The sequence below is a fragment of the Zonotrichia leucophrys genome, chromosome 11 (genome assembly GCF_028769735.1).
Source record: "Zonotrichia leucophrys gambelii isolate GWCS_2022_RI chromosome 11, RI_Zleu_2.0, whole genome shotgun sequence".
Lineage (NCBI taxonomy): Eukaryota > Metazoa > Chordata > Aves > Passeriformes > Passerellidae > Zonotrichia > Zonotrichia leucophrys.
In genome coordinates this window covers 14,761,417-14,786,416 of record NC_088181.1, presented here as the reverse complement: position 1 = coordinate 14,786,416, position 25,000 = coordinate 14,761,417, and the positions used below count along the sequence as shown (strand labels likewise).

General features: G+C 38.9%; 1 protein-coding gene across 8 annotated transcripts in view; it reads right to left on the bottom strand.

Moving 5' to 3' along the window:
* The window catches only part of ZNF536 (zinc finger protein 536), a 343,245-nt gene that overhangs the window by 266,780 nt on the left and 51,465 nt on the right, over positions 1-25,000 (bottom strand). For 5 of the 8 annotated variants that reach the window (XM_064722742.1, XM_064722741.1, XM_064722744.1 and 2 more), the window contains exons 2-3: positions 21,408-21,502; positions 8,966-9,032 (exon numbers count right to left, since the gene is read on the bottom strand). The gene's annotated coding sequence lies outside the window, so the exon portion shown is untranslated. The remainder of the gene's footprint in view (positions 1-8,965; positions 9,033-21,407; positions 21,503-25,000) is intronic. The other 3 variants (XM_064722747.1, XM_064722748.1, XM_064722745.1) reach the window with 1 other exon arrangement.

Below are 25,000 nucleotides of genomic sequence, written 5' to 3'. Positions count from 1 at the left end.
TTACTGGTTTCTCAAGCTGAGCAGGGCAATGAGAAGAATCTTTACCTTCCTTTTTTCCTCCTCTGCATTAACTTTAAAAGACTGAAAAGCCTCATCTGTGAATCCCCTCAGTGGGCCTTACTGCTGTTTTCAAACATGAGGTGGTTCCCTTCACATCCAGCTCCACAAGATGCCCCAAAATCACCATCTCTGTTGTTGCACAGGGTGCTGCCCAAAGCTCTTCCCAACCTGGGCCACCCCAGAGAAATCCCTTTCCTTTCCTGGATGCCCAGCTTGGGTTTGCCACATGCTCAGGAGGTTCCACAGCCTTGCTGAGCCTGCCCAGCTTCCCAAAACTCAAGATACACCCAAGTCCCCAGCCAAGGCCACGAGCAGAGGGTGCTGGGTGGCACCAAAGGCCATCAGGGATCTTCTCTGGGAGAGCGCACAGTGCTGAGCCTGAGGCTGGAGAGGTGTCAGCTCCCACTCTGAGGTTATTGCTCTGATTTTTCCTCATCACAGGGCTGACTGGAAGTGAGGAAGCAAGAGCACAGTCCCACTTGTCTATTTTAGACCCTCTCAGAGTGCATTTCCCACACCACTCTCACTGCCCAGAGGGCCCCACTGGAACAAAGAGGGCTTGCTGCACACTGCAGCAGCCTGACAGACTCTGGGGAGATCTGAACGGCTCAGAAAATAGATTTTAAACATTTCAATTAAGGTGATTTTGTTTCTAAGTTAAGAACATGCCAACAATCTTTTAAAAAGAATTGTTCTCAAAAGGGAAGAATAGAAGTGTTATTTCCAGGGAGAGAGATTACACAGCACAGAGAGTTTGTACAAAAAGTTAGTCTTATATACTAACATGCATTAAAAAAAACAGACACAAACTGTCATTAAAAGTCAGTACTACCTTAATTAGTGTATAAATTGATATTTTTAGCATCAGTGCCAAGGTTGGAGGGCCAGTCTCTTGAAATAAAGTATTTGGGTGATCTGGGAAAAATTTGCATTGACAATGCCTGTCAATAAAGAAGACCTCTGATCCATAAAGCTGAGAAATCCTGCAAGCCTTAACACATTATATTATAATAATTTATAATATTTAAATAATATTATTATAAATTTAAATGTACACAAACAGGAGGGTACAGAAATGTATTCAAAAATTGCCTTCTATCTCCTTTTCTTTTAGTTTTCTGACACAAGTTTTACTCAAATTCAAGCACTGCCTGCTGCTGAACTTGATGTAGTAAATAAAGCTGCAAGGTTTCACACAGTACTGCCATGCTACTGAAAGCACACCAGAACAGAGTTAGGCAAGCACAAATCAGTGTTGCAGGGCTGTGACTCCTTCATAAACAGAAGCCAAACTGTGGCAGTTTTCAAATAAGAGAAAAGACTTGCTAAAAGCTTCAAGATGTTGAGAAGAATGTGCCCTACAATGCCAACTTACTGCAATAAACCTAGCTCAGTAACTAGACTGTGGGCTTCTTTGTGTCTCATGCTCTGAATGCAGTAAAGAGACCTCTGTGCCTCCTGCTACAGGGGAGGGAGTCTGGAGAGGACTGAAAACTGACAGCTCTGAAAAATAATAAAGCAACAAGTAGGGACAGACAGGGTGATTCTCAGGAAGGACTGATAGGAAAGAGCCAGAGCTGCTAAGCTCATTAGCATAGGTAAATCTGTAAAAAATGAAACTTTCAGCTGACAATTTGGTTTCAACCCAAAACAGGCCAAAACTGACATTGCAATGTGAAAACGTTTACCTTGGGAAAGTCAAAACACTGCTCTTAAATTCTGTCATTTATGTTTTAGTGTGCTTTATTACAATATAGCCTAACCATCTGAAATCATCAGATGTAAACCAGGCATTTCAACTCTATCAAAACATTTGCATACCCGCCCCTGCAAACTTCAGAAAATGTATTTTATGTTGGAAATCATCTCAATCAAATTTAAAAGCTTTCAAGACAAAACATATCCTTAAGTGCTTTTTTTAATGAGGCTGTGGGCGGTGATGTGTCCCCACAAAAGGGAAGAAGGATTTTGAGGAATAAACACCAGCAGTGTCAAGGGCTGGATGGTTCAGGTGGAGGCTGGGGCATGAGGAGCAGCTCTGCAGGAACCTGGTCCATCCAACACGCCCAGCCTGCAGCTGAGCTCCCCAAGAGAAAAGGAACCACTCACTTGGAGTTCTCGAGGCTTTTGCTCAGCTGGGAAACCTCCTCTGACCCTCGTTGTCAGCACAGGATCGGCGCCCATCGCTCCCTATGGGACTCTGCTGTGGGTTCCCTCTGCAAACCACTCACTCAGAGCTGCTGCTGGGACACTTTCTGCCAACATGGCCCAGATTAGAACAATTCTCCTCCTGCCTAGCTAGTGGAGAGGAGCAGGCTCCAGCTGTGAGAATTTTCAACACCTTATATTATACACCCAATGTGTAAATTGTGGCCTGCCTGGCCCACTCCCCTTCTTCTGTCTGTACCCTTCCAGAAAATTTCAGTTTTTTAACTGGAAATCAGAAAGCTGTTTTAATTTTGTTTCTATGTTTTTTAAGAAATGAAAAAGCTGTCTAAAAATACTTTTAGGGTAAATTTTGGGGGAAAAATAAAAAGGAAAAGAGAGAAGGCAGCTTGTGTAACAAATGTGTGTCCCATTAGCAACCCACAGCAATTTAAAAAAATTATTAGCTCTTACATTTTTCCATTGGTACTTTCTCTTTTCAAAATTTCTTCACTATATACATCAGGTGTATAAAAAAACAGACCTTGCCAACTGTTCATGAACTTATGCAAAGGATATGGGTAAAAAAAAATCTATTCAGTGAAAAAGTATAAATATTAGAATGTGCATTTCACATACATTTATTTCTAATGCATATTTTATTAGGATATTTCAATTATTTCTAAATACCAAACCAATTAGTCCCCACTCCAAAGAGAGACTTGATCACATTTTTTGTTTTAAGATCATGTTTGAGTTCTAATATTTAAGACAACCCAAGTCTGAAAGCAATAGAGCACTTGTGGAAAATGTGTATATATTTTCTTTAGCTAAAGCCACAGCACAGTTTTTCCTTTTTCCATCATTATTAATATAAAAAGATTAGTACAAACAAAACAAAAAAAAAAGGAAAGAAAGAAATTTCACTCCTACTTTCGTATTTCTTTAGATCTTAACCTGACATTAATGAGCAAATACACACTAGGATGATGATCACACTGTAGGATAAAATGGCTCATATACTGTGTTGATAAGTTAAGATGAAAGAAATCCAGAACAAAGACACAACAGTATTGCAGAGATATGTTTAGATTCCAAAATATTTGTATCAGTCAAAGATAGAAACACCCAAGACAAAAAAAACCCCAACTGATAAATAGAAACATCCACTTTTTCCCCACTTGACTGTATAATAAAGATCCTGTTTATTTTAAAGTGTTGCTCCATCACTTTGCCTGGCTGCCACATACAATACACAGATGCAGAATATACATATTTTCCATCTGATCTCTGATGCCTTTGCTCCCATTGAATATCAGTGCCAACCCTACACAAGCATTTGAGGGTAGGATTTACATTACAGGAGACAAAGGAGATGCTCAGATGGGAACAGTGCTGGCATTGAAATCCTGACCCTGGTGATCTAAGGCTGCAGTTAAGACCCCTATGAGTAACATTTCTGACGCAATTCTTCCCAAATCTCAGAACAAAACATTACAGTTTGCACTGGGCTGGAGTATAGTAGGGAAGTTTACAGGAACCATGGCTGCAAAATCCAAAATTCCTACCTGAAAGGCACTTTACAGCATCCAAACCATCCTCACTTTGATTACTCGTGTGATGGCACAATTCTTCATGTATATTCTGCTGGGTACTACCCTCATTTCAGTGGGATTCATACACCAACAGCCTCTCCTCTTATTTTTTTCCTGCCAGATGAGGTTTTTTTCCTCTTCCCAGACCAATTGGCTTATTTACCTAAGACATCATGACACTTTATTCCATCACAACATGGCACTGTTCCCCCAAAGTGGGGTCGCTCATTAGATGTATCATTCTGCAACGTGAATATTAATGCCCAGAAGAGATGAACCATAAGCATCACAGATGGACAAGGAGGGATTAGACAGAAATTGGTAACAGGACTGATAACAATTCACAAGTACATCAGGCACGATGACACATTGCCTTCATCGACAGGAACTACTCTTCCCAAACTGTGCTTCCACAAGCACCTGCAATTCCCTCACCAGTCCAGATTCATAATAAACATTTTAAGATATTTTTGCTAATGGCATCAACCTGATGCCAAGCACAAGCCAAGAGGAAAACCACTTGCAAGGAATGGAAAAGCTGAAGGAAGTGCAGAAGGCACAGTGGATGAATGCTGCAGCAGTCAACCATGTAAACTTAAGAGAAAAGAGAAGGTAGTAATCCAAAAGAGAATTTAACAACAATAAAATATGATGTGATCTATTTAAGGAATGAATGCAGAACTTCATCAAACAGTTCATAATAAACGCTGGGTGATCAGGTATTTTATATATATATATAATCTTGTGTTTAACTTCATTTTAATTGCAGCTAGAAACTGCAACTGTTTAAAAGTGCTGCCCAGCAGCCCCAGTAGGAGACAGGCATGGTATGTAAAGGCACACTCAGGGAAAAATTAAAACACCTCACACACGGATACTTTTTGTCTCAATGAGGGGAAAAAGTCATTTACCTCGGACAGTAAATAAATGTGAAATATATCAACCCCACTGACTCTCCTTCTCTTCTCCAGTTAATCTTTTTTTGTCAAAACCAACTGTCTAATGATATTATCTTGTCATTTTACAGCTACCTGTTTTGGTGGTGGGCAAAGGACAAACACAAGTGGTTACTCTTCATCATTCATAAAAAATTTGAATTGAGAATAATTTAAGAGTTGCCTCTTAGAGTTTCTTCTGCTAAAGATAGGTACACATGGTACTTCACTGAAATAGTCAAGCTAGATCTAAATTAGGAAAAATTAGTACAGATAGAACACAAGGTTAACATAGCTTTATTCCTTTCACTACACAAGATAAACCAGGTACTTCTGCCTAATATATTTTGTGCCTGACAAACTTCTGTAAAACTGAGCTAATTTTTGCTCTTAAGGACACAAACTGAAATTATTTTACAAAAAAAAAAAAAAAAGCCTAAAGTCTTCCTCCTTATTGACTAATGCTAGTTTTATCAATTTACTTGTTAACACAGCACAAGAATTTACATCTCCATTCACTTTGTTTGAGTTGTTTGTATGTGTTTTCAGGAGATGCACATCTCTACCATCCTTCTAAAGCCAGGCCTGGCTGCAGCAGGGCAGTTGGGGCACACAGACCTAAGAATGACCTTCTTAACCAGGTTCTGAACATTCCAACTCCTTCCTGTTCACGTGAATTCAATAAATAATCTTCGATGGGTGAGTTGTGTCATGAAAATAGGAGCCTCTTCATTTGTTGTTTTTAAAAGCTATGTAATTCTTATCCTGCTTCTAATTGCTTTGTATTAAATATTCACTAGAAAAACATGGGAAATTTGCATATACTTCATAGTAACTATTCCTTTTGTTCTAAAGACAAAATTACTATTTGCTTGGCTATTTTTTTTTCCCAAATGAGAAATTGCAACCTGACTTGGGCACAGTGGCTACAATCCTTCTCCTCGTGAATCTCCTGCTGCACAACACTTCTGACTCTGCCTCTTCCCCAACAGGACCTGACTGGCACAGTCAAGCTCTCAAGGACAGTTTCTCTCAAGGAAAAGGGTTCAACAGAAATTTCCGCTGGAGCTACAAGAAAAACCATGAAATGGTAAAGCAGAAGAGCCATAAAATTCATCCTGGAAGGATCTTCTCCCCCTCATCTCTATACAGACAACTTGAGAGAAAGGAAGGTGAAGAATGGAAGCTTTCAAGAACAACCCATCCAGGATAGATGATAAAATCTGCATGCTACCCTGAGGAAATGGGGTACAAAGTTCAGTCCTATGTTTGTATTTCTAAAGAGCGTAAAATATCAAATATCCCTCTTGAAGAATAATTCTCCCTCTAGTCTCTTACACATTGTTGTGTAACTATACAATAAATATTATCCTGCTCACATGCTTCTGTTTACTTAGTATACATTACATTTGATGCTATCTGGCAGCATAAGTTTTAGCTCTGTCATTTTAAAATATTAATAGTTGTCAATCAAAATAGAAAGTGCATAATAAAAATGTTCTAGAAACTAATAACCCTATATTTCTACACCATCAGCTTGGAGCTAAGCATTGCTAAAAATGAGATTAATTATATGTTTGCAGAAGCCCAATACAATCAGACAGTCCTCTAAACAACATCCCCCTAGAAATGAACACAGACTAGATGCATAATCGTATATATAGTGTGTGTATATTAGGCAATACATGCAGCACTAAATTAATAGCATTATTTTCATTTGGCCCAGTCTTTAAATCCCTCACAATCTGCCCAGTGACAGTGTTAGGTGGAGGATGAGAGAAAATGGCATGGTCAATACAAAGTAATTTATGGAGATTTTCTGCAAATATTTGGAAGCCTGGAAGCACCAAGGAGATGCACACAGGACAGGTCCCTGAAGTTATTGCCAACATATCATGGTAAACTGTTCAATTTTAGATAGAGGGTCAGAAAAATATCCTTTGAATTATATATGTCAAACTTTAGTGGGAACTTCACTGCTTGGGACGTTTAAACCTGCTCTAGACAAAGTATCAGCAAGTACCCTGTAGGGAACAATCCTGTAATGTCAAGAAGATGGACTAGATGTACAACAGGACTTTTGCTGCTCCATTTTTTATTACTCTAATCCATCACCTTGCTGAGGTGAAGTTTTATGCAGACCTTTAAAATTATGACCATTTCAAAATTATGTCTGTGTCTGTATAATATATACACCCATATGGATGTAAGGTCTGGCTTTTAAAAAGTCCAAGTAGAAAAACATATTTTGCTCCTAATTTGCCCATTCTATACCTGTAACTATGCAATAATCTGGCAAATACAGATAGAAATCTTCAATTATGGTCATGGGAACTCACAATTTACAGGCATGATTGTGACATGTGAATTTCCAACTTAGGCATGCAGGAATTTAAATATGTGTGCTGTGAACAAGATAGTAGTATTGATCTGTGATATGGTTATGCCACAGAACCAGGATCAGATTCTGAGTTTTGCCCCAAAATAGAAAATCAGAAATCCTGCAAGGCAGACAAACTGATGTTGAGGCTTACAAAAGAAGCTAAGTCCCACAAGGAGCTCTAAACATGATTATTTTTATCAAGGATTCTCAAGGAATAAGTGAAATATTTTGTTTGGCTTCCTTCTGCCCAAGCCACTGGGGTCCTCCTGATACTTCTTTGCACCCCACTTTTGCAGAGAAGCTGGAACTCCCCATCACTCTCCTTAAACCCTGAAGGTCACTGAGGGTTTTGTACTGAAAAAATATTAACATTTAAGAGTCACTCTAGGCAATGGCTGCAGAAAACACCTCTGTTCCCAGGCAGAGGGTGGTAGAACCCTCTATGGATAAGCAAGGTGTGTTATAGGAGAGGTTAAAGGCTTCAATTTCCCCATGCATGTTTATTGTCATTTCTGTTATTCCAGAGTGGAAATCCTCTTACTGACTAAGGCAATCACCCCTGTGTGAGTGCCATCATCTCCATACTTCAGTAGGGGAGAAAAACAGTAAGAGGATATGGAGGAGGAAAAGGCATTTTCCTTTTAATCTTTTAGATTGCAATAGCCATAATTGGCTTTTCTATATAGTTGGGCTCTAGATTGTCACAGTATTACAGTAAGAAACAGCAGCCTGCACTCATTTTTATACACAAATCTTAATGACTTCAATTGCTGCTAAGGATTCAGAATGGTGGCAGGATATGGCCATTCACCATCAAGGCCCTAAAGCCTTCATAATTACTGAGTATACAGAATATTTATTATACAGACTGCACTAGGCCTCTTTTGTGGGCTGCCCTGGGCCTGTTCTCTGAGCCACATCAAGCAAGAAGTTTAAATGAAACTGCTCCCAAGTTTCTGAAATGGTTTAATAAAACATATACTGACTGTAATATTCAGTTTATAGTAGAAAACTATTGCCCCTTGGTTTGAAAAATGACCTCTAGTTGGCAATTTTACTCTCAGCTTCATAGATTATAGTCCGCTGTTGGTCATTTTCTCAATCCACAGGGCAATACTTTTCCATAACAAGCTCAAACTGCAATCAGTATTTGTAGGCTGTTACACAAGTTGAGGATAATATGTCTCAACACATTCTATTATATGACTAAACAAAAGAAATAACAACCTGGTGACACAGACATATGGAGAAAAGCAGAGCTATTCTTCTAATAGTGAGATAGCAGAAAAACATATTTCTTTGTATTGTGCTAATTTGTATTAAATTTTGTGTCTTCAATGCACAATAATCTCTAATTTGATTTTTTCATTAATAGTGTTTTGGTTTGTGTTGTCTTATGTCTTTTCTTATTTTAATGTAAAATGACAAATACTAAATTCTATTAGTATCAGATTTTAGAAATGACAAATAGTGACAGATAACCCAGCATTGTAAAATCACGTGAAAATGCATTCACACAGATATGTAAAAGATCATTTGGGCACACAAAGCAGACATTCACAATCTATGGGTTTGATACCAAGAAGTTCCAATGCAGTGCAGTAGACAAGATGCAGTTATTGTTTCAGCACCCAGCTCCAGCACTTAGATACAACTGAAACACCACATTTTGGGAAAACAGCTCCCACATTAGATAACCAAAGAGATAAACTGCATTGAGAAGTCTCTGCCCAGGAACTGAGGGAGATCTGGTGTCTGTTCCCAGGCATGCCCTGGAAGTGGCCGCTGTTTAGAAAAGCACCCACCTTCCCAAAGGTGCTGGGAGCTGCAAGGCTGGGGTGACTTACCTGGCTGGAGTGTGCTGAGATCCAATTCTTTAATCAATGGGTGACCAATGCTCTCGTTGACCCTTTGCTGAAAATACAAAATATTCATCATTACAAGTCTAATATTCATTCCAATCTGTAAGTAAATCTCTGTGGTTAAAATGTGATAGTCAATCATACTCAGACACAAAGAGAACAGCTTCTTAAGGTGAGGCCAGAGCACTCAGGCAGAGAGGACATTTTGCCACCCTTCTTCTAGAAATTTAATGGATAGTTTCCTATCCATTAAAAATATTCGCCAGATTCCTGGAGATCTGGGCTGGGGCAGAAGGGAGAATCTTGGCTAGGATAAGATCCATATGACAGAAAGGTTCATTGTAGATCTCTGTGGGTGGCTTCTGAATCTATAAAAATCTACATCACTGCATTTTGGGATATTAAAAAGACAGATTTTTTTTTTTCCTTCATTTCTCACTATGTTCCTATACTGTTGCTCAATCCCAGCTTCACCAGCATTCTCTAGCTGGAATTTAAGTTGTCTGGATTCATTTAAACACGTAGAAACAGCATGCAGAAGCTTTAATATATTTGAGCTAAGAACGTATTTGAACAATTACCAGAAGATGATGGCTCTTTATCTTACAAGTCTTCAAGGAATTTAGATGTTTAACTCATTAATAGTGTTTGCTGCATTAGATTTTATGTTTTTATGATTTTATAAGAAAGGTTTTCTAATACAGAGAAAAAACAGGCTTTTTTTCTTTCCCCAACATTTTTCATTTTAGGGTAATAAAAGTGACACATATGTGCCATAATGTAATGGATTAATTAAGGAATATGATGTTTATCCTAGGTCCTGAGTTGTACATCTTCATAACTCACTCATAAAAATTAATGTATTATACCACGCTCCAGAATGATATATCTTTTTTTTACCATACCTGTTGAGAATAAATTGTTCTAAATTGGATTATCTTGATTTCCAGTGAAAAATGTAAAAATTACATTGTTATTTTAAGAATTTACACTGCTGTGTATAAGAAAGCATAATCTTCTCACTGTGCTTTTGAACTGTCATGTTACTTCCACTGTTACGAAATCATAATTGCTGCTGCCACACCTAAAATCAAATGCAGTGCATATTGTATTTCTTCATACACTGCATTTCCTATCTTAATCACAAAACCATATACAGTATGCTTTTGGCCAATTCTTTCATTACTGACTGCTTCTGTATATAAGTAACACACAATTATGCATGCAAGGACTCATAAAATCCTCATTTCTAAAATCAACAGATGAAAAATCCCTAAATAATAATGTACAGATGTTTCATATTCAAATGAGCTGTTGGCATGTAATCATACCAATCATGCCAATGCATGCAATAAAATTGGTGAATTTCAAGGTACTCGGCATTTACAACATATTTTTAATCTTTTTTAATCAAAAGACCATTTTAGGAAGATGGAAATGACAACTGTTCAATAAATATATCATGATATATTTCGGATGTTCTCTTGAAATTGCCATGAGTGGTCAACTATCCTATATTTTTCAATACCAATTCCTACTCCTTTTGCCTCAAGAAAGTTGATTTTTTGGTCCTTAAACTGCACTGCCTCACTAAAAGTAAATTATCTGCACGTTATCTGCAGAGTAATCCTCTTCTTGAATACAAGACAGAACATCAGAGTTTCTAATCCTTCACAGATAGAGTAATTCACATCCACTGTATGTTTTACTGTAAAGACAGAGTAATACAATATGTTTGATAAATCATGTATGTGTCTGTGTACAAAGAAAAAGGTTTATCTCCTCTCCTACAAGATGCATCCATATTAAAGCACAGACACACACACACTCCTCATGCTGGCACTGCAACAATCTTTAGAAGTTCTATAATAGAGACATCTAAGTTTAAAAAATGAAGCAGCTCACAGGTCAAACAAGTTCCTGATGAGAAGTGCTTAACCAGAAGTATTATTCCACTGATTGTAAGTTTTCATCCATACATCAAACCCTAGAGTCTATTGATTAAATAAAACTGATCTCTTTTTTTTATTATTTCAAAGCAAAAGCGAATTAAATCATCCCAATTGTTTTCCCTTTGTTTGGAGCTATCACAGTTTGCACACTGGCCATGAGTCCTGCTTATAATTACAGCATCCTTAAGGAGAGCTTATTCTAAAATGACTGATCACAGGTTTCTTGCCTCTTGCTCTAAATCTTCTGCTCCTGGTCATAATCAATGGCACTTGATGGCCCAATATTCTGATCCAATGTGGCAAGCCATATGATCCAAGATCTGCTTAAAATCAATAAATTCATTTGCTCCAGGAAATTTGGGATCAGGACAACTTTAAGTATATGTAAATACAAGAATTTATAGCAATTATGCTGGCACATCTTTCCTTTCTCATACCTCTTTTCCCTTGCATAATTAGCTGCGTCATGCCTTAATTTTGCTTGCAATCCTACATAAAGGAATCCAGGCCAGACAGCCCTTGCAAAGCCTTACCAAAGTCAAGGTCTGCTGGCTGAGAGAACAGAGGGGCTCTTTCAGCAAAACACACCAAAACACTGCAAATCTTTGTATTGCTGGGCCCCACATGGCATTGTGTGGGCTCTGAAGATACCAACAAATGCCAACATAGCATGAACATGGAATAGACTGCTTTAAAGGGCACCATCAGGTGCATACAAAAACCTTCTTGGAGCTGAGTTTGCCTTTCTTTTTCCCTTGTGCAAAAATGTTCAAGTTTGGTTAATAGCTCCCTTGGGCTCCTGTGTCTCCAAGCCAGCCTCCAGGCTGGTTCCAGTGTACCTGTGCAGTGCAAAGATGCTCTGACACTCAGCTCACAACCTAACACAGCCAGGAATCCCTGCCTGCAGGATGTGGTTTCCAGTCTGGAAGATGATCAGTGCTAGGCTGAAAGGGAGCATCCAAGTTCACTTCTGTGTCTCACCCCACACTCATAGATGAAAGGACACACACTAATCTCAATTCTGCAATTGTACATACACAATGTTTAGTAAATTGTATAAGTATTCTGAATATTTTTCTAAAGGACAGGAAGTCTAATGTACTTTGAATCTTCATTAAGTTAGCATGACAGACTGGGGTACTTGTATAACTAGCAATAATTTTTTTTTTTAATTATTCCACGTTACTTATGTCAGTGCAAAGGAGTTACAGAACTCCAGAATGATGACTAAATACAGACATCTGTACTAGGTTAGTAGACTGCAGGTTGGGCACACCTTTCAGCCCTTTAGTCTTTTTCCACTGGAAATCAGTAGTTGAGCACCAGCAGAGCAGAGATGAGAAGCTTGTTTCTGCTAAGCAGCACTAATTTCTGCCCATAGTGACATTCAGAGGAGGATGAATCGAGTCACCGGGGTAAGAAAACTGTTTGCTTATGATGTGGCTGTCACCAGTGCAGATGAGTTTGTAACACCCTCCTAGCATCAAAACGACACACAAAAGATACATTAAAAAAATAAACCCAACAGATAGTCTTGCAAAATATATCAGTGCAGTTCTTCAAACTGAAAAAGCAGAAGTCAGAAGATCAAGAATTCACAGTTAGGGTTTTCCTATTAGATAAAGAACATAAGGATTCTCCTGAAGTCTTTGATTGATATATGATCTTTTCTTTCTTTTCAGGCAGAACAGCTGTCCAGTGAACTAGAAGAAATAGCCCTGAAGACAGCTTTGTGTCTGATATGACTTTGAGAGGGAAAATTATTCCAATGATAAATGCTTTACATGGAACATCTAATAAAATAAAATAAAAATGTCATCCATAAAAGAATTTTTCTTTCTATTTGAGTAAGCAATCCCTATTATCATCTGTGGGGCAGGGGTGTTGCTGTGTCTGAGACCAAAGAGAAAAGGTATTTCCCTCAAAATTGAATTTGAAATGAACTTAACCAAAAAGAGGCAATAGAGAAGAGAAGGGCAACTGGGAAAACGCAGAGGGAAGATGAGAATTTCCTGAGCATTGTCAGGATGCAGTGACCTGGGATGTATTGTAACTTCCTTCATTCTTCTCAGTAAGGAAATCTTTAAGGTGAAACATGGGTGCTTTTCTGGCTGATATCTGCCACAGTGACTGCATGCAGACAGGACTTGACTATGCTCAAAAAATCCCAAAGCAGTAAAAACCAACACAAATCTCCCCAGCAGAAGAAGGTACAAATTTGTGTAAATTTATTCAACCTAATGGAATTATGTAAATTACACAAATGGAGAACTACAGCCACTGTGAGAATTGATTGAAGCTATGTCCAGATGAGAGGAGAGATGGCTTTGACTGGAGCCTTTCTGGAGCTTGCTCTAGAGCTGTGTTTTGGCACGTGGTGAGGGGCTAAGAAAAGAGCCTTAGAGAATGAACAGCCACAGTGCTCAGATGAAATTTGTACATCTTTGGCATTTTCAGACACGTCTCATGGTGACACTTGAGTGGATGGATGAGCACTGATGGATGCTGTCATACACAGACAGCACAAGGAAGAGTAATCACAGCTGTATTTTCCTTCAGAAACCAAATCCAGTGTAGCACCAGCCACAGCCAGCAGTACTCCCACGGTTCAGCCAGCTGCCCTCCAGAGCCCTGGTGAGTCTGTCACAAACTCTGTGTCCCATTAATTTGGCCAAGATTAGACAAAGCCCTGTCCACATCTGCTCCAGGACAGAACAGCTCATGGCTTAGAAACACCTCAGAGAAGAGCATGATAAACCTTCCACCCATCCTCTTTGTCTTTCTACACGATGGAGCTGTCCTCAGCAACACTCTTCCAACTTTCACTCCTCCAAACCAAGCCCATCTATTTCTGCCAAAACCTTCCTGCACAGGCCCCTGTGAGTGTACTTATTCCAGAGCTAATTACAATTAAATTAGTATTTCAGCACTGAGAAACTAGAGGCAGGTACATGTTCCCATGTACCTTTGCACAGCTAGAAATCATTTCTCTCCCTTCCATTGGGTAACTTGAATGCCCTTCCCCCCCTATCCCAAACATTCTCCTTTCTCTCTGCCTCTCCTCCTCCTCCTCCCTCCTGTCAGGTGCCACTGGTGCTGCTCCTCTGTGTGCTCCCAGGAGCTGCTGACATCCTCCTGCTCCTCCACCCCCTCACCTGCCCCTCCCCTCCCATTCCTGAGTGCCAGCCCCTGCTCTCACGCAGATTTCAGCTCCACACTTTGCAGAAATCCTGCTCCATGGGATTCCAACAACAGAAGAAGGGAAGATAAGAACATAAAAGCACCCTCAATGTGGTGTCCCATCAGGAAGCCAACTAAATCTGATAGACACTGTCCTCTCTGACACATAAGCAGGAAAGGGCTGAGCATTTAGACAACAGCAGTTCAGAAAACAACTCTATATGGTCTATAATCAGCCAGCACCACCTAACAAATAGCATTTGCCTAAGTCTTTACTTTTGAGGCAATCAAATACCATTTTGAAAAAATAAAATAACTTCCACACATACACATTGTATATATATTTGTTTCCCCTCACTCTCCCTCACTTTTAGTTTGCAGTGACAATCAGCAATTATTTTACAGAGAAAGACTCTAACATGCTTATGGGATGCCTTTAGTAATAAGATAATTATTTGTAACTTTATAAAGAATTATAATTTTAATTTAAAAAGAAATCAAATAAAAACAGCTTCCATCTTCCCTACCATGTGAAGAAAACATTCTCTGCCTACAACTCAAATTATCATTCTCTCCTTTGTGCAAAATGAATTGACCCAGAAAACTAAAAGGGTAAGAACCCATATTTGCTGGGCTTATTCAGCAGCCAAAAGTTCATGAAAAACACTGTTGTGTATCACATAGCAACCACTTGATGCCTATTGTTAAAATACAGTAGTTATTCAAAAAGTAAAATCTTGCATTCTCAAACAAGAAGCCAGGCTGCAATGTGTGTTTACTGTTTTGGGGAAATAGTCATCTTGCCATTTTCTCTTTTTCCATAGTCTTGGCATATTTGGTCAGCTATGAAATGTGCAGTTACCCACAGGAAAGAAAAGGAACATAAGAATTTTCCTCCACTGTTGAGCTCACAGGACAATGTCCATTCAAAGCAACACTTGGGATCTCTATTAAGAGCCTTAAGATGTGCTCTATTTTTATCCAGCCACACTTGCAGTAAAAAATGTAATGTTCCAGGGAAAGGACATGAGGGAGAAAGGCAGAGAAGCTTCTGCTTTAGACTGTTAGAGCTGCACGCTTTCACCTGTTGTTAAAACAAGCTGCTCCTGGCAAGGGCTGTACATGTGCACAGGTGCCCGCACTGCTGCTGCACCCTTGCTGCACTCCCAGCCCTGCTACCCAACACTACAGATGGGCAGAGGTATAAACCCCACAGGCACCTCCCTCTACCTTTTCTCCAGTTCTTTTGTGGTAGAACGTGCTTTAAAAAGTGAAATAAATGTAAAGTTTATACAGAAGGAAAGTCAGATCTAGAGTCAAAAAAGATTAACAGTTTCTGATAAATGGAGCTTGTATTACTCTGAAATATTTGAAAAGCAGTGGCAGATCACTTGAGCTACTCTGACTTTGCCAGATTTCCACAAGAGCTGAGAGTCAGCCCTGCTTGTCACAACTGCATGAGACTGTCTATTTAAATTATCAAAGCAAAAGCAGAAGGGTTCTGCTGAAACAACTGCTGGAGAGGATGAAGGAAAGAATAAGAAAGATATAAACTTACTTCTAGGTTTTATTATGTGCTGTTACACAAAGAGTACATCTTAGAACTCCAAGATAACGACACTTTTAATACCAGAAGGGAATGGCAGACTTGCTTAGCATAACTTTGAGATGTTTCATCAAGCCTGTGTGCAAACAGGTGTGCCACATTTTTGCTTGTGGTAAGATGCTTGTTGAGATTATCTCCTTATCTAGGAGCGTGTTTAAACTCCTTTTGAGCAGTTAAAATAAGACAGTGGCAGAAAGTAGATTAAAAGGGAGAAAATGTATGAACATAGACTTTTTGCAAAAGCCTCACTTTGAGCCCAGCTGTATCCAGGTATGTATGTGCTGTTTCTACAGTCTGAAAAGAAGAGTGAGGGGTAGGCAGCAAAACCCACATGAATGCATGAAAAAGTGTGAGAATGAATTAGGTACCCAGGAGCAACAAGATGGGCTTTAGGATTTGAGAGAAAGACCTGGCTGTTACCAACACAAGATGAAAAGCATGGATGGATGGAGCTTCAGCTCACCTGCTGCAAGTGTTTCTGCCTGCTGAAAAATAAACTTCTTTACTGGAAGTCAGCACAGGTGCAAAAATCAACATCTCAGCTGTCTTACAAAGCAGAAGCATCTGTACAATTATTTCAATCAAAGGCAGAGATCAGGGAGAACTTCCAGGCAATGATTACATAAGAATTGGTCACTGGTCAGTGATGTGGCCAGGGTAGGATGTGGTAATGAAACAAGGTCGTGGAAGAGCTGTAGTTACAACACTTCTCTCTCAGTAACATATAGCATAACTTCATGAAACAAAAACCAAGCTATTACATCCAGTGCCCAACCAAAAATTAAGAAATCTTTCCCCCAAAACAATGAGAGGAATGTACTGAAGAATAATGAAGAACTTGTCTAGCACAACTCAAACTCTTCTCTGAAAATGTATGCTTCTCTCAGAAGCAGATTCCCAGCACAGGGACTGGTAATTTACGATCCACCAAAATACTCTGTTGAACAAAAAAGTAATACCTACACCGTGCCTATGCAAATCACTAAGAATAAGTGACTCCAAGGACCAGTAAGAACAAAGCCCAAAACTCCTATCAAACATTATCTGAGGTTTGAAAAAGTCAAGACAAAGTGTAATTTTTTTTAAACGGGAATAAATTGGGATTTCTGTAACAATTGACTCATTTTGCCTGCTTTTATCTAAGGAGCTCAAAGAGCACTCCAAGTGTTAATTAAATTACAAAGCATTTTTGAGACAGGTAAATGGTATTATGTCCACTGGGGAACAGAGAGAACATTTATGTTTCATTACTAAAGTCACACAGTAATCCAGTGGCAAGTAATATAACCCAAGAACTTCCAGTTGCCACCTCTACTCATTGACTTGATGGCCTCACAAGAGATAAAATTAGCCTTAAAAGCCAAAACTTCTTTTCCTCTTGTGCTTTTCTATCTTTCAAGACTAGGCCAAGATTCTTGAATTTAATTTTATTCTCCTTCCTCTGCTTACTGGGAGGCCTTTCTTTCAGAGTCACACAAAAGAAGCCACTTCCTAACCTACCCAAGTGTGTTAAGGATCACAGTACAGCAGCACGGGCAGGAGCTCAAACAAGGGCAGTGAAGTGTAATGGGGCTCTTTAACAGCTTGTGCAGCTGCACCAGGCTCCTCTTCTCCCTCCTCCAACCTGTGCTACTCCAGAGATGGCACCAGGGCCTCTGTCCCATCAGAATAAAGATGGGCAGATGTGCAGATGAAATAATCCTTGGCTGGCTGATTCACTGACTTTACCAATGAGAGAGACATAAAACAACCCTGAGGAACCTGGTGCCCCCAGCACTTGGTACAAGAATCTCTCACTGAACAGAACAATATCAAAAAACAATGAACCAGACCCTGAAAATGCTTTAGACCATGGAGAAGTCTATTCTGCAGTCTACTACATCTATTTTGAGTTGCATGTGGAAAAATGAGGGAGAAACCTTTCACTGACCATTCTATTCTTAGCCCAAAAAAGAAAGCCACCATTTTCCATTTCAGCTTGGCCCTGACTGGTAAAGGTAAAACTGCAGGATGCAGGAGCAATAAAGCAGTAAGGTACAATGCAATCTGCACAATACACAGTCCAACCTAAAGCATCTCTAATTCAAGACTGGTACAGCTCAGCTAGAGCTTTAAATAATTATATCTCCATTAGTAAACTAATTTTGGAGAGTAAAAGGCTTTTGTATTTTGTATATAACTATTTATTACTAAAAACAGGGAAGCATCTTTTGGAACTTTCTTTAAGCCTTTCGAATACAATGCTAAACCAAGATTTCAGGCTTTATTTTCCCCTTCATTTCTTGTTATGTCATGAAGAATCAGCTACGTGGAAGAGATGAGAATGTCTTTGATTTAAATGACCAAGACTTAAGATTGTCTTTACCGTGGCAGAAAATAAAGCTGCTGCATATATTTCCAGTGGCAGTATTATTGTTACATGGTATGACAATCATAATCTTTCTCTTTTTTCCTAAAAATATGTCTAAAAAACAGTTTATATACTGCATTCAAAATATTTTTCTTCGTTTACGTTGATTGCATATTTCAAATCATGTTACAGCTGTATCGCTTAGCTTAAATCAAATAAGAAATCCACATAAATGCATACACACACTTTGCTTGTTTTTAGACATTCCCAGTATTGACAAGATTAAAATATTTCCCTCATTCATTATTTATTGTGATATGATGAAACAGTAAGAGTATGTATTTAACAAACCTCACAAAGTAGAGTTAAAATGTGGACATGCTGTTTCATTTCGATTTTGCTGCGACAGCGTTAAGTATGTGACTCCCTGACTGCAATAATGACATCTTGGGGTGACGAAGATTTAAGATGCTTTGCAAGGATGCAGCGTGATCCCAACTCTTCATCCATGCTGACTAGGGGCATTATTAAACAGATGAACCCAAGAGTACAAAGTCCTGCTGCAGAGGACTGGGGGCATCGGTGCTCAATGCAAGAGCAGCACCAAACCCTTCCATGCACCCCTGGTGCCTAACTGGAGAGACAGGGCAGTCACACACACTGCTCCAGCACTTCCACAAGCACCAAAAAAAACGTGTTCTCTGGACCATTTTTCTGCCTCCTGTGTGAATTGGCAGTACCTGAGAGCTGGAGCTTGGGCTCAAGCAATGGCACATCTGGGTGAAACTCAGGTATGGGGCAGATCCGTGTGGCTTTTGCTCTCTGGTGCTTTTACCTTGGGTTGAAAACCACAGGCATGATCCCAGTTTCTAGCTCACAGTTGGGCACCATTCTGCACATTTCTACTGGCAAAAAAAAAGGCAAGAGATTGCCAAAGAGCAAGCACCACAGCAAAGGAACCATGACCAAAACTGGTTCTGATGGGCAGAGGAGCAGAGAGCTTGCCTTCTACAGAATGTGGTAGTATCTGGGTTAGAATGTAGAAAAAGACACATTTTAGCCCAAATACTTGTTCTTGCATACTGCAATCTAAATATACCCTCTATGATAAATACAGCAGAATAATCAGAAGATAGCGAGTGCTTAAAATGCACCCTTAACAAAGCAAAACAATGTAATGCATATCTTTCTTTACGTGTCAAACAATTTGCCTAACAAATCATAATAATGCAGAATGATATAAAATTCACCCATCAAGCCCAAATGCATGCACGAAGATTACCATGGCAAAGAATTGTGAATTTCATTAAATATGTTAAAGGCAAAAAAAAAAAATTCCTCTTTGAAAAATAGTAATCCTGTCTTTCAACAAAAATATTATAGGAAGCTATGAATTTGGTAGATCTGAATAGGATGTTGGTACATGTTTTACTAAGGTAATATAATGGCACACTATTATTAGATCACATTAATCATTACTGTGCCAAAGGCACTGACAGCACCACTGAAAAGGATTGAAAGGGCTGGTAATGGATATAAATTACCCATTGTGTGATAAAAGGATTTTTACTAAGAAGGTAAGAATAAAACAGCAAATTTCTAATATAACTGTTGTGTAAAAACCAAAATAAAAGTAATCCAGTCAGTAATATCCACAAAATCAGAAAGTAAGCACTTTTGAAACAAGATAAAGTCACAATAAAAACTGTATACAATGTAAAATTAATTTCGTGCTGCATAATATTACTATCAATTTAAATAGTTTACATGATGACCTCTATGGTCAAGAGAAAGGTAAGCTTTGTTAATTAGAATTGAGTAGGAGCTTCTGCAGGCATATTTTAAGTTTGTGGGCTTGGAATTTTTTTTCTTTTTTTTTTTTTTTTAACATATAATGGCTTCCTAACACCCCCCTGAAATTCAAGACATGCTGAGAGTTTTCTGTTTTGTGCATTAGCATCACAACAAACAGCACATCCCTCAGATGGTTTTATTTGGATTCCAAATGCTATTACAAAACGAACCACGTCTTTGCTGAGCTATTTAACCATTTGATTGAAACCATTTGTATCACTAATTGTCCAGTCCTGTGCTCCTCCTTTACTCTGGCAAGTATTTCCTGATATTAGTGGGGATCAGTGGAGTGAATTGGCCAAACTACATCCTTATTTACAGCATTAAAAAATCCACATATCTTCTCTGAAGCTGATGGAATTATTCTAGAATCAAGTCACTGTAATTCTTTTCAAGTCAATTGTCTAGAATGAAATCCAGTAGCTCACATTCAATTAGTAAGTTTTAAAAATTGTGAGCCGTACTCTTAAATGATATAAATTCATAAGTACAGACATCAATCCTGAAAACACTTACGTCTCTACTTAACTTTACTCACGTGAGTAATTCCATTAGCATCAGTAATTCAATACCTGCTTATGCATTTGCAGTACTGAAGCTTTAATATGCCTGGATATTCTCTCACATCAGCTATAAATCAGCACAATTCCTCTGAATCACAGAGTTTCTACTAATTCACAAGATATAAAAAGGAATGGACAACCCAGTATAACAATTAAAATAAAGAAATAACATAAGAATTTGATTTGGGAGCAGAAGCTATCCGAAATTTTGATTTAGGGATCAATTAATGCATGTGGAATGTGGAATTAATTATTAGTTATTTCCTAGGAAGCTAGACTTTTATTTCAAACTGAGGGCCAAATAACCGAATTTTGATTTCACACTTATTTCCACACCAATCTGATTTCTCAGACTTTACAGGAGCTTTTCTTCTGCTGCACTGGAATAGCTCAGAGGAAAATCACATATACAATGTAGTACACCCCTCCACCCACTGATTTTCATGGGTGTTCTTCTCATGCTAATACACAACAGAATATGGTTCTTAATAATATGCATGAGATGTTCTATTGAACTTACAGGAGGAAAAAAACGACCCAAAAATGATAAAATTAATTTAATCAGGAGTGTCATGGGTTTTTTTAAATCAGCAGTCTGATGATAAAGTAATAAATGATGATTCATCCCCAACACAATTATTACATATCAACCGCATAAAGATGAATGCTCGTGATTTTAACAAGCAGAATTTTTTCTTGAAAAAAAAAATTATTTGTAGCTGACTACAACCTGAAAGAACTACAATAAAAAGTTTTGCAAGACATAAAAATAATATTTTTGAAGACATAAAACCATGCAAGAACAGATTTAAAAATCTAATTTAAGTACCTCATTTTACTTTTTTTTTAATTGGAAAAATATAGCCAGACTCAGATCCATAAGCAGAAGAAAATGTTATGAGAACAATATAAGTATTCTTACCAGTTATTCTTAATCCAATGAATCTGTTCCCTGGATTAGGAAATTCTTAAAAGACACAGGACAGGTTCTGAAGGTCACAACTGGAAAAATAAAACCTGTGAGAAATTTAATATGTCAAAACTGAGTGTTTGAATCAGACATTTACATTAAAATATTACAATACCACCTCAAGCAGGCAACCTACAGGACAGCAGAGAGCATTAAGAATTACAATAATAATGGGTTTAACACATTTTATTTTTTAGTTTTCATAATATACATGTTTGGTAGTCATTTCATATTTGGAAATAAAAATTTCTTTCAGTTCTGGATTGTTTTGAGAGGGAAAACCTCCTCTCAAGATAATGATGAGGAACAGAATGAAATTCTTCTGATCCTTTCCCCTAGACAGTACAGCAAAAGAGGACAAAACAGGATAAAACAAAAGTTGCATAGCATACTCCAGAAACCCAGTTATTCTCTTTGACATTGATATTCTAATCTTTCAAACTGAGTAAAAAGAGAACAGCTACTAATTGTATTTTTACTTTTTTTTAATTCCATTTTATAACAGAAATAAGTCCTTTGTAGATGATCTCATCTAATAAACCCTACTTAAAACAGATAAGAGCCAGCAGTAAAAGCCAAGCAGAATACTTCCAAGATATTTGTCAGTAGTGAATTTAGGGCCATTACATTAGTAAGCAAAATAGAGACAAAAACAAAGGGCATTCTTAGAGCAAAATAAAGTTCACTCAACTGAAGCTATAATCTGAAGAATTTATGACTGAGAATTCTAACTATGTTTATTCCTATGAATGTCTAACAAATAAAATTAAAGGTCACTTCCAAATAATAGACTTTGTACATCTACATCAACCCAACTCTTTCATAGAGCAGTTCTGAAACCACACTTCCAGCCCCACAGCCTCAGGGCTCCACCTTGGCAGCCCTGATTGCCCAGGGAAGCACTGACTGCTCTGAGGGTGCCATGGTGGGCACTGTGGACACAATCCCAGCCTTCATTTCTGGGGGAAATCATCAGGAGCTTTGGGTTTAAATCAGTCAGCACCAACAGGACCACACTGCTGCTCAATGCTGTTCATTGGCTTGAAGGGCAAACAACAATTTTGAGGGCTTCTCTTGATGATGAAAACAGAGTGAAATAAATCTGATGATGAAAACAGAAGTTCACTACTAAGCAGCACAGCCCTCCCTTAGTGCAATACTGATGCAACACTTCTGTATCCTCTAAGGTCTCTGCAGCCTCCACCTTGTCAGGATTGCACTCAGCACAAGGTGCTCCTGCTGTCCCACTCTGTCCCCACCAACTCATCTTTCCCCTCTGGCTCCCATCACACCAACCACGGGATACTCATTGGATACTCATGGCCACTGTGATAGTTCACCATGAGGCTTCCCAAACCCCACTGCCTCCCTCCTCGCTTGCAGACTGAGCCAGGCTTTGCCACGTGTTCCAAAGCCTTTTCCAAGTGATAATTCTGCCACACAACTTTGCTGACACAGGAGAATTACACCAATTCAAGCTTCAAGCCTTTTCTTCAAAATGCACGTTTCCACAGCAAAGCACCAACTATCCTGCAGTAATCACCTGGTTTGCCATCCCCATTGTTCCTCATACCTGGGAACACATTGTTCCCTGCTCTCTCCTCATGCCCAGTTTTCTTTTACCTGCCAGTTATCTCTGAATTTGAATTATAAGCCCTGAGCAGCAAAGCCTGTCCTCTCATTACACACTTTCCTATTAAGCTGAACGGGTGGTGAGCAGGTACAAGGCATCACTCCAACCCAGCACCCCATGTCAATGGGCAAACCCAGCTACAGGAGAATAAAAACACTGCAAAAGTCAAGAGAAGCACCTACAATGCTGACTGGAGAGAATAAAAATCAGTTTGTAACTGGGTAAAGGAAACCTTGTCATCAGATTTGGTCTTTCTAAACATAAAATTGCATCTAGATAGGATTCAGGTCCCATTTATGAAGGCCCATAACACTTTCGAATTTAAATAAGTGAATTTCAGTTACTATATTTGGACACATAGGAACAGCAAATTCCTGGACTGCTGCAGATAAACATGGTCCCATCCAACATTTTCAGTTGCACACCACCTAAAAACAGTGACAGCTTGTTTGTCTCAAATTTCTGCTCTTGTTGATGTCTTAAATTCTGGAAGATATACCTTCCTAGTGCTTACTTGCAGCTCATTCAACGCAAAAGCCAACAAACAGAAGCAAAGATAATAAACTGTTAGGTTTCTAAAAGATGTTATCTCACTAAACAGGTTCTTAGTACTCCTACACCAACATCACAGAGCACATTTTTGCTATGCTATTACAAGGCTACTTGTGTTTAAAAAAATTCAGCTTTTACATACACGCTCATGACTTGCAAAATTCTAGGAATGATTCTCAAGGGGCTTTCACTAAGATGCTTTATAAATTCTGATGACAGACAGAACACAGTAAGGCTTCATCTCTTAAAGTCCTGTACTGATTTGTTTGGAGGCTTCATGTCATTGATCAGCATGTCAATGTCTCTTGCAATCTGCTTTCCAGTTCATGACTGAGAGTGAACCCCTCAGGTTTAAAACCTTAAATGATTTAAGGTCTGTGATACATAACCTTACGAACAAATTGGGAAAATCTGTAGCTTTACACATTAAACTGTAACAGAAATGATTTAAAGCCTTATAAAAAGGTATTTTACTTACCTGTGCTAATATTATTCTAACACATTTGACACTGACTATGTAAAGAAGATATTTTAAAGGTACAGGCAGCAAGCTGCCTGGAAACAAATTAAGACAGTTCCACTTAGGTCAAATTGGGCCAGTTTACCAGTGTCTAATACACTCCCTGGCATTAAAAAATGGCACCATGAATCCTTGCAGACCAATTTATTACAGTAAGCTTCCCACAGCAGCACTGCTGTGCAGTTGCACTTGGCTCAGTGAGTGATCCAGCACACCCCCAGAGAAGAAAAAAAACCCTAAAGATCTTCAGAAACAGCATGACAAAAATAAAAAGTAGTGGTGAGACATAACTAGGGTATGACAGCACAATTTCTGTTCATTCTTAAAACATGCTTTTGTAGCTCATTCCTTGAAATGAATTAAAGACATGAAAGGGAGAAAGTAATCTCATCCCGCTGATGAGCAAGGGCCAGAAGGATTTCTGCAGGTTACAGATGGAAATCTAACACACAGCAAGGGAAAACAGAAGCTTGAGCATGGACTTATTCTGCACAACAGGACTTTTACCCCAAAACTGAGACTAAAAGGCTCCATTGTGTGGCTCTTAGCAGCACATCCCATTCCTGTTCAACTCCATGTTCAAGCCCTGCTAATCTCAAGGAGACAAGGCTCAGGCCCTCTGCAAGCAGCCTACCCTTTCTGATGGAATGAGGTGTCATGTTTAAATAATTATTCCCTATCAGCTGCTTTTTGAGGGCCTCTTGAATTGCCCTGGCATAGCTGCTCTCACCCTGGGCACATCAGAGATGCAGGGACACAGGCAGGGAAAGAGGCTCAATGACAGCACAAAGCCAGCCCAGGAGCCATGCAGGACACCCTTGCCAGGCCTCCACGTGAGCC